The sequence below is a fragment of the Aulonocara sp. 'chitande type north' Nkhata Bay genome, linkage group LG4 (assembly GCF_057382095.1).
Source record: "Aulonocara sp. 'chitande type north' Nkhata Bay isolate Kocher_YH1m ecotype deep benthic linkage group LG4, A_spYH_male_GT1.1, whole genome shotgun sequence".
NCBI lineage: Eukaryota > Metazoa > Chordata > Actinopteri > Cichliformes > Cichlidae > Aulonocara > Aulonocara sp. 'chitande type north' Nkhata Bay.
In genome coordinates this window covers 19,555,907-19,570,314 of record NC_141347.1, presented here as the reverse complement: position 1 = coordinate 19,570,314, position 14,408 = coordinate 19,555,907, and the positions used below count along the sequence as shown (strand labels likewise).

The following is a 14,408-nucleotide window of genomic DNA, read 5'->3' as shown; positions in this document are numbered from 1 at the left end:
ATACAGTACTGTGCAAAAGTCTTGATCCAGCTCACCTTTTCATTTCTTTTTTGCTTCCAAGAGGCCAGACTTTTGTTGTAATTTTTAGATGGTCTTCAGTTAACCAGGCTTTCTGAAGGTCTTTCAAAGTTTGGTCCCCTGCAAGTTACTTAACACTGACCTATGATTAGAAAAGGTACCTAACTCAAAAGATTAATTACTGCTGTGTCTACACATGCCAGAAAACATTTAAATGCATTTTAAATTGTATCTTTAAGGCACTTATTACTAACTAGCTGAATCCATAAAAATGCCAATGATACCAAGGTTTGACAGGGATAAAATAATATTACTTCACCAACCAAGGGGATCCCCAAAGAGGTATTATCCAAAAACTTTGCATTTTTCAGAATGCCTTTGGGAAAAAACTGAAGAAACTGGACAAATGAAAGATAAAAGAAAAAGAGGCAAACCTAAAAATGTATCTACAGCAGATGAACAGTATCTGACAAGCCATCTCTTTAAGAAATAAAAACAAATCCTGCAAAGACCTCACACACGACCAAAGATGGTGCATCTGGCCCTTCAGTTGATTCATGCACTGTTCACTGAAGTGTCATCAAAAACTCAGGGGAATAGTGGCTGTCAACAAGTCATTATTAAGGAAGGGAAGCAGGGAAAGAAGGCTGAGATACGCTAAACTACACAAGAACCTGACTGAAAATCAGGGGCAACAGGTCTGATGGAGTAATGGATCCAAATTAATTTATTTTCTAACTCAAATCATCAGCAGTATGTATAGAAGAGGGCAGGAGAACGGTACCAAAGTGACTATCTACAGCCATCTGAAAGACATGGTGGAGTCATGGTTTGGTGCATTTGAGCCAGCACTGTTGGGGATCCTCGTGAAAGTCAGTGGAAGTATGAACCACAGAAAAGTATCATCAGGTGCTGATCCGCCATGCAGTACAAATTGGCAACAACTTCATTTTTCAGCATGACAACGATCCCAAAAACACTGCCAATGGAGTAAAAGTGTACCTGGGAAATACACAATGGAAAACTATCAGTCATGGACTGGCCTCCCCAGAACCTGGACCTCAACATCACTGAAGCAGAATGGGATCATGATCACACTGAACTGAACAAAAGACAGTCAGTATCCAAAGAAGAGCTTCTAATTTCCTTAAACAAGGCTGATAACTACTAGTGATCATATAAAATACTGACTTTTAAGCCCATTAGTCTCGGTCCCATATGTCTCCTTGTCATAGGAGGTTTCAGTCCTGTGTTTTAAATCCTACATTTCTTGTATACTGTTATCAATAAGGCTGAATTTGTATCTACAGCTTGGAGTCTAGAGTTGCAAAATGGCAACATCTCAACAAGTCGGCTGTGAGATGTAGCAGTAGTGATTTAGTAGCAAGGCAGCTAAGCAGTCAGTCACGCTCCCAGCCATCTGGGTTTATATCCCATCAGTAATCAGAAGTGCACACTATACATGTCGTCAGATATGTACAACATTTTTTATGCATTTAATCTCCACATTAGTTTGTGCTATTATACTGGCCATATGGAATAGAAAGAGAAAAAAGAATGTCCTTTCTCTCTGATAGCAAATATTGTGTTTTACATCTAGACTCCTTCACCAAACCACCATCGTTTGACCTGGATCCTAGGACAAGATGCCTAAATTAGGCTAGCTGAGCTCTAACTATCTTGGTCTCTAAGTGCTCTGAGGTTAAGACCATAAAATTGCACTAATGGCTCAAGTCATTAACTTTTCAATAACTACTGAAGCTCCCACCCATCTGGCACCAGTCCAGTCCTCCACTCACCTATCTTTCTTTCCTCCGTTTTATGCACAGTGAACTCTACAGTGTCAATTTATAGTGTTTTCATTCATAAAAACTGAAATCAAAGTTTTTGCTAGTATTATATTTGTCAGCTCTTGAGATCTAACCTAACAGTCAGCAGCACAGATTTTTTATGAGTAACACAGTTCAATAGCATCCTGATGAAGTGAAGATTATATTGCAGCAAGCCAAAGGCTTTTGGTTGGTAGGTGGTCATTATTTAGGTCTCCCAGGCACACCTCCCCTACTGATTTTCTCTCCCCCTTCTTCCTTGGTGCACCACTGATCTGTGATTGCAATTGATTGGAGACTGCTCATCATTCCTCCAGGGGCAACAAAAGGAATCATGGGACAAATGAATGCAGCAGGTAGAGAGAAAATTAAGAAATGTGTGGAAGGCAAACTGATACTATTAAGGGAAGATATGGGGCTCTCTATAGTTTGACATGTAGCTCTTATGTATTTTTTATTTATGCAAGTAGGTGACGACAGTGATTGAATGAGCCAAGGTAAAAAAGGCCAGTAAAGGCTTTCACTTTAGTGAAAGCTAATTTACTATATGGCATACGAAGGAACCCCCTGCTTAGGAAATTGACACGTGACAAATGAAAGGAAAATAATCACAATAACAAAATTATAGCAGGATTCTGGATCCTGATTCTGATAAATAATAGGGTTGGGAGAGAAAAAAGATTCAGTATTGTATTGCGATATTTTGTGAGACAATATTGTATTGATGAAGAGACACTAAATATGTGTGTTTTGTTAAAAAGTTAAAATTCTCTGGGAATAGTAGAAACAAGAGGCCTTATCTCACTTGATAGGAAGCAACCTTTCTGCAAACAGTCGCAGTCTGACTTGGACAGTCACCAATAGAGAGGCTGCAGAAGGTTTGCAAGTTCTATCTAATTTATAAATGCAGACAGATTGCCAACATATTGATATCAGTCTGAGTCTTTATGAATAAGCATAACTTGTGGGGACTTGACTTAGCTGACTACTAGCTGGTTGTATTCTGGATATATTCATATGGAACAGGGCAAGGTTGCTGAGTACAGATGTAATAGTTAAATGTGATTTTCTGTCCATGTAGACAGAAACACGCAATGTTCACTGATTCATCAGTTAACTGCTGTATTATCAGAAATATATTGCATATATTTGTGAACTTCACCCCATATAATGGCATACTGATGACTACTGACTTCGGTATTAGGGCAATAATTGATGAAGTGAGATAACTTTGGATAAAACAGATAATGTCAGAGTTAAACTTTAAGGATAATTTGCAGTTGAAAAAGGTGATAATTCACAATATATGTTATTGCAATTGTCACAAAATGTAAAATAAAAAATCATGAGTGAAGTATCGTGGTAATAATCGTATCTTGGGATATCTGATGATTCCCACCTCTCATATGTAATACATATATAATAAAATATAATAATGTATTCCCCAGCTTTGTGTTTTGGTGATGGTGTCGAGCATCATCGTTAGGCTATTTGTTAATTATGTGCAAGTAATTATGATTTAGGTGTAGCGAAAGCAGCAGTTAATGAGTCATAGTATTTTCATAGTCATCATACCATTTAGTGAACCACTGTGCCCTATGGATGGAGGCCCTATAATCCTGGAAGAGACCATTCTAGTCAGGATGTAGAAAAACAGGATGTCAGAGCAAGCCTCCACAAATTTGGTCCAATGCATTCATCTAAGTGGACCAAAACCATCAGCAAAATAACCCCACAGGCATAACAGAGCCAACGGGGGTCTCCTCACTGCCGGGTCAACCGTTTATGTTTTCTCTTTTAATTTGTCACCTGTCCAAGCCTGCCACTATAAGGAGAAACCAATGGCACCATTTCAGGAAGCATCCTCATTTGTTGATTATATGCATTCCCTCTTTCATTATCTAAGTGAACACAAGTCCTTCCTTTGTTATACTGTCTATTTACATGATGTATGCAGATCATTTTCAAAGACACACATGCACGCGTACACACGCACACACACGCACAACAGCTTGGACACCCACTACTGCATCAGTGTCTCCAGACACTGTCAATTAATTAGGGCTGCAACGATATGTCGACATAATCGATGACGTCGACTATAAAATTTCATCGACGCAGGATTTTATTGTATAGATGTGTTTGTCCTGTAAAAAGGCTTGAGCACCTCTCAGATGGCTGAAGTCACAACAGAGAGCATCTTTAGCATGGTTATCAGCAAGCGTCACTCCAGAGCACGTCCACTGCAATCGTGAATTCATGAACTGAATCATCTGAAAACTTCGGAAACTTTGTTAATTTGGACTGGAAACTAAAAATATTTTGATTTAATTGGAAGCTTGTTTTGAACGTACGGACAGAAGTCTTTTTCCAGTTCCTATTTGCACATTATTATTTGTTTAAATACTACTAGCGCTATAATGTGTATTGCCTAATACCTAATTCATATGTTTCCTGGGTCATTATTTTAATTTGCTGTGGGATGAGACAAAAGGGTGATATTCGCAGGTGGGCAGACTTGAGCAGGTGAGGTACTGGAGCCTAGAACAGGACGTTTCTCCACAGGACACGGAGATAATTAGAGTTATTGAAATAATCCCTGACTAATCGACTAATGAGCGAAAAATTGTTTGTTAGTCGACTACCCAAAAAATCTTTAGTTGCAGCCCTACAATTAATATAATCAAGTTAGTGATTACAACAAAAAAGATAAGTGTTGTTCACATTTGCTAACTGTTATCTCGTGCCTAGCAGCCTAAAAATGTGTGGGCGAAAGAATCTGTGCGGTCCATCGGTCAGTAGTCGGACACTGTTGCTGCTGCCGGCAGACTATCTCTCTCTCTGTGTCTCTCCCTCAATCGCTAACTCACACACGCGCGAGCACAGTGAAACTAAAGGCAGCTTAAGCCAAAGCCCTGACTGCAGGTAGAAGAACAGAGAGGTGTCTGTAGCGCAACAGAGTAGCTGGTCCATCCATTCACCCTCCAAAAAGAAAAAAAAAGAAAAAAAGAAAAACCCACAAGCTAGAGCACACGCGCGCGCGCACGCACAGTCAGTTTTATGCCCTGAGCGATTCCCTCCCTCGACACTAAATCCCCTCGCGCACATCTGTCCATGGCGCGTACTCTGCCCGGCCATCCTATCTCCGCAGAATCCAGCATAAATACCAGCCAAGCTTCATGTGACACTCTAAATCTACCGCCACAGATTTTAATCACTTCTAAAGCCAGTCGCGCAGGAATACCACCTTATGAACGACAACTGTACCAAAAAGAAAAGAAAAAAAACCCGAAGAAAATGCGCGCTAATACCCAGCAATAAAATTCTCCCGATTGCACGTACATATTTCTAAAACCTAACTTTGCTCCTCATCGCGGATAATTCAAACCACAAACAGGGAAAAGCGTGCTTCCATGACCTCATGAAATCTGCCATATGGGGCTTCTGTTGCACCAAGAGGACTCAACCTAGCAAAGCGTTGGGAGTCTGTGGTGCAGGTGCGTCCTCCCGTTGCCGTCGCGTGCATATATTTTATCATACCAGGTTGGGTTAAAATAAATAAATAATTAAAAAATATAAAAGATGAAAAGGGGCAATTTTTGTACAGTACCTTCACTCATTTTTCCTCCAAATCGTGCGTCGAGGGAACAAAAAGGGAGCTTTTTTTCCATCCAACGTCGCAGGCTCACCACCACGGCGGGAGTGGATAAGTGAGAGAGAGAGAGAGGGGGAGAGATAGAGAGGGAGGGAGGATGCATAGCCTAGACCTCTGCGTAGACTAATATAGTCCAACTGCAGTGGGCATCTACAACTGGCTTCATTTTCACTACAGTATAACCTACCTGCGGATTGGGTCACCACTTAACCTCTTTTAATTGCTGGTGTTTGGTGTTTAATATTCATAAAATCTTCAAGTCATCACACCTAGGATTATCCAGCGTTGATTGCCATAACTCTGCATGCACACACAGGAGGCTGACACAGACATGCAGTCACTGCATCAGTGATTCCTTCCACCTCACATTCAAGACGTGAATAGGCGCACAAGCAATCTGACTGCCCTCGTAAAACTTGATTGAACAGATGCAAAAAAAAAAGAAAGAAAGAAAGAAAGGAAAAAGAAACCAATGAAAGACCTTTTAATAAGTACAGTTTCTTGAAATATGTTAATTATTTACTCCTTCCAAAAACACAATAATGCTAAAAGCAGCATCTGACCCCAAGCACAATTCAATAATTTGCAGCATTTTTTTTCTAGGTTATGGTGAGGGGACAATAAAAAATGCATTGTTGTGTTCAAATGAGAGCCTACGTTTTTGACAGTTCCTCCTCCTCCTCTTCCTTCTCTTCCCTCTCATTTTAACCGCAAACACATTTGAAGCTCTAAGATGGAGTAGGATGGGAGCGATGAATTTTCCCAGCAGTTTGTGAATCAGGCTATTGCAGGAAAAATCTAGAGGTATGAGAAACCCCTGAGGATGTTCTGCCTGTGTGGACAGTGGGGAGGATGATTCTGTTTTTTTCACGGCAAGAAATATGTTGAAGGTGTAATCATACTCAATTAACACTCTTCCCCTCCTCATTTCACACTTCATTTTTTCCATCACAGAAGGCAGCACGCCCATACACATGCAAACACACATGTTTACCTCAGCTTATTAACTCACACACTCTCAATCTCTGTCTTTTTTTCTCTGCCAGCAGAGGACTATTAGCTCAAGAGAGTGCTGTGGCATTGAGACTTATTCATTTTTATTCATATCAGTAGGTCCACTGTTGAGCCAACGCAATGGTTTGTCGTAGCATGATGCACAACAAATTTAATTTCGCTGCATCTGCCTTCATATGTGGTGACCTCTTTAAATGTTTATGCTTGCATGCACAATAGGCTGTGTTGTACTGTCTACGCTAAAATGGACCTGTTCCAAAAATAATGGGGATTTCTTGCATCAAAAATCATCATGCAAAAGGTTTTTGTTTTGTTCTTGTTTTGTTTTCCAATACCCACACACATAAATCAGATATATGGTGACCCTGGTGAAATTCAATTCAATTCAATTCAGTTTTATTTATATAAAACCAAATCACAACAACAGTTTCCTTTACATCGCAAGGTAAAGAAGGTAAAGAAAGAAAACGACAAAACCCCAACTATCATATCACTATGAGCAAGCACTTGGACGACAATGGAATAGAAAAACTCCCTTTTAACAGGAAGAAACCTAAAGCAGAACCAGGGTCAGCGAGGGCGCGGCCCCATCAGGGAGCAACTTAAGAGGCTTTTGTGACATTTTTTCTACTTCTACTGTGTTTTATTCAGTTTCCAGTGTATTCTGTGTGCTTTTGCAGCATTTTTCTGTTTGCTGGTGTTTTCTTAAGTTGTAGTGTGTTTGACCTCTCTTACTTATCCCTTTTTTCCACACAAGTATCTAAGGAAATTCTCTAATATTCTTCTGTCGCCTGCATTTGTTCAGTTCTGGTCTACTATTAGCCAAGAATTTAGAACAGGAGTCAAAAAGTGTTTGTTGACCTACCTTCTTAGGTTATTAAGGTTTTTTTTTTTTATCTGTATCTACACATATCCAATAAAGATCCTCGAGCAAACTGGGTGAGCCGTAGACTATAATTAAACTGATGGAAAACCATGACTGAGGATAAATTTGACCAATATTGATGACAAAGTTATCGAAATGAAGTTATTTGCTTAAGTTAAAAAGTATTTACGTCACCGGTTTATGGAGTAACGTCATGTAATCATGAAAAAAAAAATCTACAGGAGTTTGTCTATCAGACATATTTGAACAGACTGGTTAGCCATTTAAAAGTTCACATGAAGCTAAAAAGATAGGTCATCTCTCAAAAGCATAATTTTGTCAGACTAGAAAATGTCGAGCTTCAGGCTAGAGCTTTTGCTCTCATGGGACCCAAAATTGCTGGCCTGCATGCTCGCATTCATAACTAACCTCAACCAGCTGTCTAGTCATAAATACTTCTTTCCTATATTCACTCTCACTTTGATGCATGCAAACGTTTTCCTAGCAGCCAAACAATTAATGACTCCTCTTTTATTACCAAATTACTGTCAGGACCTTTAATTCCTGATACTTCTTGTGATCACTATGTTGGAAAGAAATGGGGATGTTATTATATCACTAATAAGGTTCTGGGATTATGACACTGGCTACTCCAATAATGAATCAGTTGAAATCTTTCCAGATGGGTGCATCCATTTTCTGCTTGCTTTATTTATGTGTGTTTGGTGTTGCCTTGATTTTTGCAGGCTTTTATTTTGGAAAGTCAACAGCTGAATGTGTTTTTTGTTCCCAGCAATCATTTATATATCAACATGGTTAACTTTGAAACATTGTCAGCAAGCATTAGCTTCAGTTTAAGTATATTTTCTTATTTTTACTGCTATGCTAAATAGAAGATCATCTCTTTCATATGGTTATTTGCAGCATCTGCTGTTTTTTTTCCTTCAATATGATAATGTTTAACACTACAATTTATCCATGGCTTTGTCTGTAATTGTGCTTGCTGGGTGATAAATGGCTCGTGCACTTACCTCCTCCTGAATGGAATAATTTTATTGGCATTAAGGGCAGGTCTGATGCGAATGTAATCGTATGCCAGGTTTCTGTGCTGATGAGGTGACTCATTGTGCATACATCATAGTGTTTTCACACATTACATCAGGTTTTCTCAATAGGCAATCAAGATCATTAGACTGCCCTTCATTTTATGTCGTTATGACAGATCCGTGCTAATGTGCAACATAGGATTGACTGGCCAGTAGTTCCCACTATACATATCATGGAACAGAAATAGAAGATCAGGCCAGTATATCACATTGTAATATGGCCTTTCCACCTATGTCCTTATTCTTAAATTAAAGGGAGTGCCATAAAACCCAACACAACTCAAGAGTTGGGCCAATTCGAGCTGCCAGGGGCGAGTGGTGGGGCACACCCTAAACAGGTCACCAGTCTGTTCCAGGGATAACAGCTCTAACTGCATTGCTTTGGGAAGAAGCCAGAGTACCTGGAGAGATTCCTGGTGGATTCTAACCTATACGAGCAAACTATACAATCTGTAAAAAAAATAATTTTAAAAAAGTGTGTTGTACATGTTCGGTAAACCTACTTAAAGAATCAAGTAAGTCAGCAGAAGTAACCAAGGTTATTTACGAGGATTGTTGGAGTTTTCCTTTGATACTCTTTGTAGGAGCTTCAGTAAATGCCCACAAAAGGGCTGAATGATGTCTGCTGGAGCCTTGTCATTCATTCACTTACAAAGGCCAGCATTTCAAAGCTAGGCCTATAAATAGGGTTATTCCGAGATTTATGAAATGATAGATATAATTACAGGTATTCAGTGCATGCTCTACAAACAGAGTATGCAGGAGGCATGACACATGAGGTTTTGTACTATATAAATAAATATTGAAAGTTCTTTGGACAGTAAAACGATTAACCACCTTCTTTGTGGAGACCTTTAAAAGTGTCTCAAAGCACATTTAGAAAAACCCAGCAACAGTGATGTGAGAAAATTAGGACACCCTATGAAAGCCTGTATACTTTAAAATGTATTTGGACACATGGATATTTAATATAAATTTCAATGATACTGAGGGATCCAAATAACATAACTAAACAACTGAAAAATAAGAAAAACCTTTTTTAAAACTTTATGTGAAACATAATTTAAAAAGAATGCAAATTCGGGTGAGGAATAAATTAGGACAGCCCCACATGTCATCCCACTTAAAACGGTTAAAATCACACACAGTTGTATCTTGTCAGGTGCACATGATCAGTACATTGTTACCCAGCATTTTAAAGGAGACTTGCCCTATTTAAACCTCAGATTTAGTTTGGTGTGCTCCTGACTGTTGAAGTGTTGAAGTGAGCGCCATGGTGAGATCTAAAGAGCTGTCTGGTGCCCTCAGAAAGAAGATTGTGGCTGCTTATGAGTCTGGTAAGAGATTCAAAAAGATCTCAAAGGAATTTGACATCAGCCATTCCACCATCTCGAAAATTGTTTACAACTGGTGGACATTCAAAACAACTGCCACCACGCCCAGGTCTGGCTGTCCAAGCATATTCACCCCTAGAGCAGACCACAAATTGCTCAAAGAAGTCATCAAAAATCCTAAAATGTCATCACAGGAACTACAGCAGGCTCTGGCTAGTGTCGATGTTAAAGTGCATGACTCTACTATCAGAGACTACACAAGTTTGAGGTGTGCAAGGAGAAAATATTTGCTCTCTGAGAGAAACATTAAGGCCAGACATTAAGGCCAAGTGAAAGCCCTGATCTTAATCCCACTGAGATGCTGTTGGGTGACTTGACAGACTGTACATGCAAGAAAACCCTCAAACATCTCACAGCTGTAAGAATTATGCATTGAGGAGTGGCCCAAACTTGCTGTCGATGTCAGAGACTAGTAAAAGGTTACAAAAGGTGTCTCACTGAAGTTATATAAGCCAAAGGGGGCAACACTAGTTATTAAGGGGTAGGGTGTCCTAACTTTTTCCTCCATTAAAATACACATTTTTGTTCATATCTTTTTTTTTATGTGTATTTTTTTTTTTGTTTAATTGCAATTAAGTCACTTTCTTTTCCAGTAATACATGAAAACATGATTAGATATTGATATTTGAACATTTATTAATACAGAGCCGATTATTTTATGGGGTGTCCGAATTTTCTCACATGACTGTAAGTGTGTCAACACCAAGTGAATTTAAACCTACAGCTCAGGGACCAGATCAGGATTACAATCTTTATTTGGCAAGAGTCTTTATCCAGGTGATTGGTCCGACGAGTCGGGCCAGAACTGAACAGGGGATAGACGAATCAAAAAGACAAGCAAACCCTTTATTAACGACACAAAGAAACACAAGGCCGAGACTGTTGCAGCTGTGCAAAGATGAACTTGCAGAGGGAAGGGAAAAGTGAGATTAAATACACTGTAGAGGGAGGGTATACAAGAAACAAATGATAAAAGGGCACCGATGGTACAAAAAGCAAAGGAAAGCATGAAAACAAGAATAAAAAAAACATGGACCAGGAGAAGAGTTGAAGAATAACAAGTATAACATGACCATATGATGATAAACTATACCCATGTTTGCTTGTTGCATTGTTTTTTCTGAATTTTTACCAGTAGATTATATTATTTTAATATATTCAATTTCTCAGTCCGTTTGTTCAATTCCACCTATGTATTTCTATTAATGGAATTATTTGCCATAGGTCCTAAGTTAAAGCATCACATATATCATACCAGGGGCGTGGGACAGAAGAAGAAAGTCTCCTTTGCTGCATTCATCATCTGAATGGGCAACTTCTGATAATTCGAATTCATCAAGTGTTGGAGGTGGATATACCTGAGACAGCTGGGGCATGCTCTGCTTATGCAACACATGAAAAGAACAGCTGATACTGCTCCACTATCACAATGCTCCACCTGCTGATGTGACTGTCCAGCGCTTGGCTGGAAAATCCACTTGCAAAACCTTTGCTCTCTCTGTCACATGCCACAGCACAAGGCAAATGCTGTGCAGTGCCTGCAGTGTGTATTTAGCTTTAGTTGTTTCCATCCAACCACAGTAGAGTGTTTAGCGTGCATTGCCATCAATAAGTCAGACTTGTTCCCAGTGGCTGCTGGTCCCTGTCTGGGCTGCCCTTTGTCACAGACTTTGTTCATCACATTTCTAAGTACTGCAGCAGGTTAGGTGGTCTCAGGATCTGGTCTCTGCTTTTCTCAGATGGTGTGGTTCTGTTGACCTCCAGCTTTCACTGGGGCAGTTAGTTGCTGCCCCAAGTGTAGGTGTTCGGGTATCTTGGGGTCTTGTTGCCACTTAGGTGGTTTGAACAGATGAGGTATTTTGAGCATGTAAATGAGGCCTATTGGCAGACCCAGGATACGTCGAAGTGATTACATGTCCGGATGGCTTCGTTGTGTGTTTAGTTTTATTATTTTTGTAACTGAGTCAAAATAGCCCATTATAGTTGCATCGTGTAAATACAAATGAGGTTTAACTGAACTTACCAAAAACTGACACCAGAGTCAAAGGATGGTGAATAAGCTTTTAAGTCATAAAAATTGATACAATGTAATAATGTAATCTTTAAGCTTTAACATTGCATAGCTAATAATGCTTTGAGAAGAAATAAACCTTGTTATAGATATTATTCTGCTATTAAATGCTTTTTTTTAGAGTACCCAGGAAACTCAGTTATAGTCCATGTATGTTCAATATGTTGGCAGAATGAGAGTTTATACACTTGTGAATGTGCTCTTTCACATTTTACATTTCCTTGTCTAATTCATGTGTTTGTTGTTTGGGGGTCTACTTTGTTTTGCATTTGTATTAGTTTAGTAATGAAAAAAAATAACATAGAGCTTTAGCTGCACTTAGAAATCCGTGTCTCTCTCAGTCATGTTCCTATTATAGTGGATTAAAGAGGATTACATGCCATTCAAATGTCTGTTAAATAAAACATGCAGTAGGAAAAGTTTAGCACTGTCACATTAGCTGTCTCAGTTTGAACCCCTGCTCCGGCCACCTTTCTGGCACTTATGACCTTTGGCTGATGCCTTCATGTTTTGACAAACTCTGACACACACCCAGCAGTTCAGATTGCGGATTTGTTTACCAGACGTGGTATCTCAGCTGACTGGCCTCACGACTCGAGAGCTGCAAGTGTGTTTCCATGGTAACCATGTATAGTATTGAGAAGAGCAGCAAAGAGAGTGGAAGAGAAGCAGGGAAAGAGAGAGAATGAAGCAAACCCTGGGAACCATATCTTGTTATATTTATCCCTATTTTGTCAGTTATTCCAGCTGTGTGTTAAACATGATGCAGGATTGTCGTTTGCGGCATAAAAAAAATTAATAAATAAACAAACAGGCTTCTACTAATTTGTTAATAAGCATTTGCAGTAACTGAGTTAGTGAGTTCCAGCTGAAGCTGGAGCGTAAAATAAAAGCTTTTGGAATGAACGTCTAAAAACTGCAGGAAACATGACATACTGAGTTTTAGATGCTACAGAAATTTAGAAAAAATTAAAATTGGAACACCTGTCTAATGTCACAGTAATAGATATTTAAGCAGTTTGGTGCATTTGCAAAATGTGGAACTAACTTATCTTACATTTATGACAGTTATATTGTCTTAAAACCTTGTAAAGCATAGTAGTCTGCCATTTTGATATAATTCGCAGTGATTGAATCTGAATTCTCCTAGGATGATCTCTGAGCTGCAATATTTTTAGTAACATAAAGAGAAAAAAAACCCTATTTGTATTTCTCAGTTGTGCTGCAGGCTTGTGGAAAAACTGTCATATTTAATATTACATTAATTCAGTGTTTATCACATAGAAATGTTTATGCAGAGGGAAGAGGGGTTTAGAGTGTGAATGCAGGCCGTGTCATCAGTGGCCTCGTGCCTGGACAGAGATGAGGGCAGCATCACTAGATTCAAATGGGATCCAATCAGCAGTCAAGCAGACAGAACGCAGAGTTCCAGCTGATCCTGACTGACACTATGCATCATTAAACAGGAATCAGAAACAGGCATTTGAATGCATAAATTTTCAATGATATAGTCAAACGAGCATGCAAACAACATCACGCCAACAATTTTGAATATCAGCAGGCAAAATAAATATTTTTTTCTCTACGTATATTTACGTTGTGCCCCAAATATGATGCTCATTCAACCACCTTGTATGTCTGTGTAATATATGTGGATAGTTTAAATTGATAAATCATAAACAAAAGGCCTGAAAGCTGCAGCTAGCACATCTCACCTTCCGTTTCCCTACTACTGCACTGTTTATTTTCTAGTATTAGTACAATGCAGGTTAATACTCAATACCAGCAAACATATCTGCACGTGCACACACACAAACAGATAGATAGTAACTTGGTAACAGATGGTAACATCTAGTGGCAGTTGACAAAACTGCATCACTCAGTGTGTCACATGCTCAGTATGTAGCTTTCAGTAACTGATACAGTCCATTGAAGACTTTACAGAAAACACTGGTAGCAGCAGTGTTATTAACTGTTAACCCCTTCATATCAAACACCACCAATCTGTTTATGGTTAGTATAGGGTTAGTTAGCAGCCATTACTTTATTTAAGAGAATTAAGCTATGTAAGGTAGACTTTCAAAATATCATCACCACTACTTTGCTTTGACTAACAGATGGTGTCAGAATGGCACAGATACTTGTTTTTTTTCTGCTTTATCTTTATTTATATTAATAATATCATTATCATTTAACATGGACTCCTAGACATATCATCATTTAATTTTTATACCATTTTAATTAGACGCTTCAGAATGAAATGTTGGATTTCATGTTACACATATGATTTAAATTAAACAATGTCTTCTTGGTCGGAGTCAGGAAGCACAAAAGCTGCAATCTCATAATGTGGTTGAACACTGCAGCCTTCAGGAAGACATTTGTATTGCATATGCATTACAGTAAACTTGATGATATCTGTGTACTGTAAAAGTTTTAGTCTACAAGTGCAGGTA

The 14,408-nt window shown here is 38.9% G+C and overlaps 1 protein-coding gene across 1 annotated transcript in view; it reads right to left on the bottom strand.

The window, feature by feature from the left end:
* The window catches only part of elfn2b (extracellular leucine-rich repeat and fibronectin type III domain containing 2b), an 85,989-nt gene extending 80,280 nt beyond the window's left edge, over positions 1-5,709 (bottom strand). Inside the window, exon 1 of the mRNA XM_086288943.1 lies at positions 5,458-5,709. The gene's annotated coding sequence lies outside the window, so the exon portion shown is untranslated. The remainder of the gene's footprint in view (positions 1-5,457) is intronic.
* Between the last annotated feature and the right edge of the window lie 8,699 nt (positions 5,710-14,408).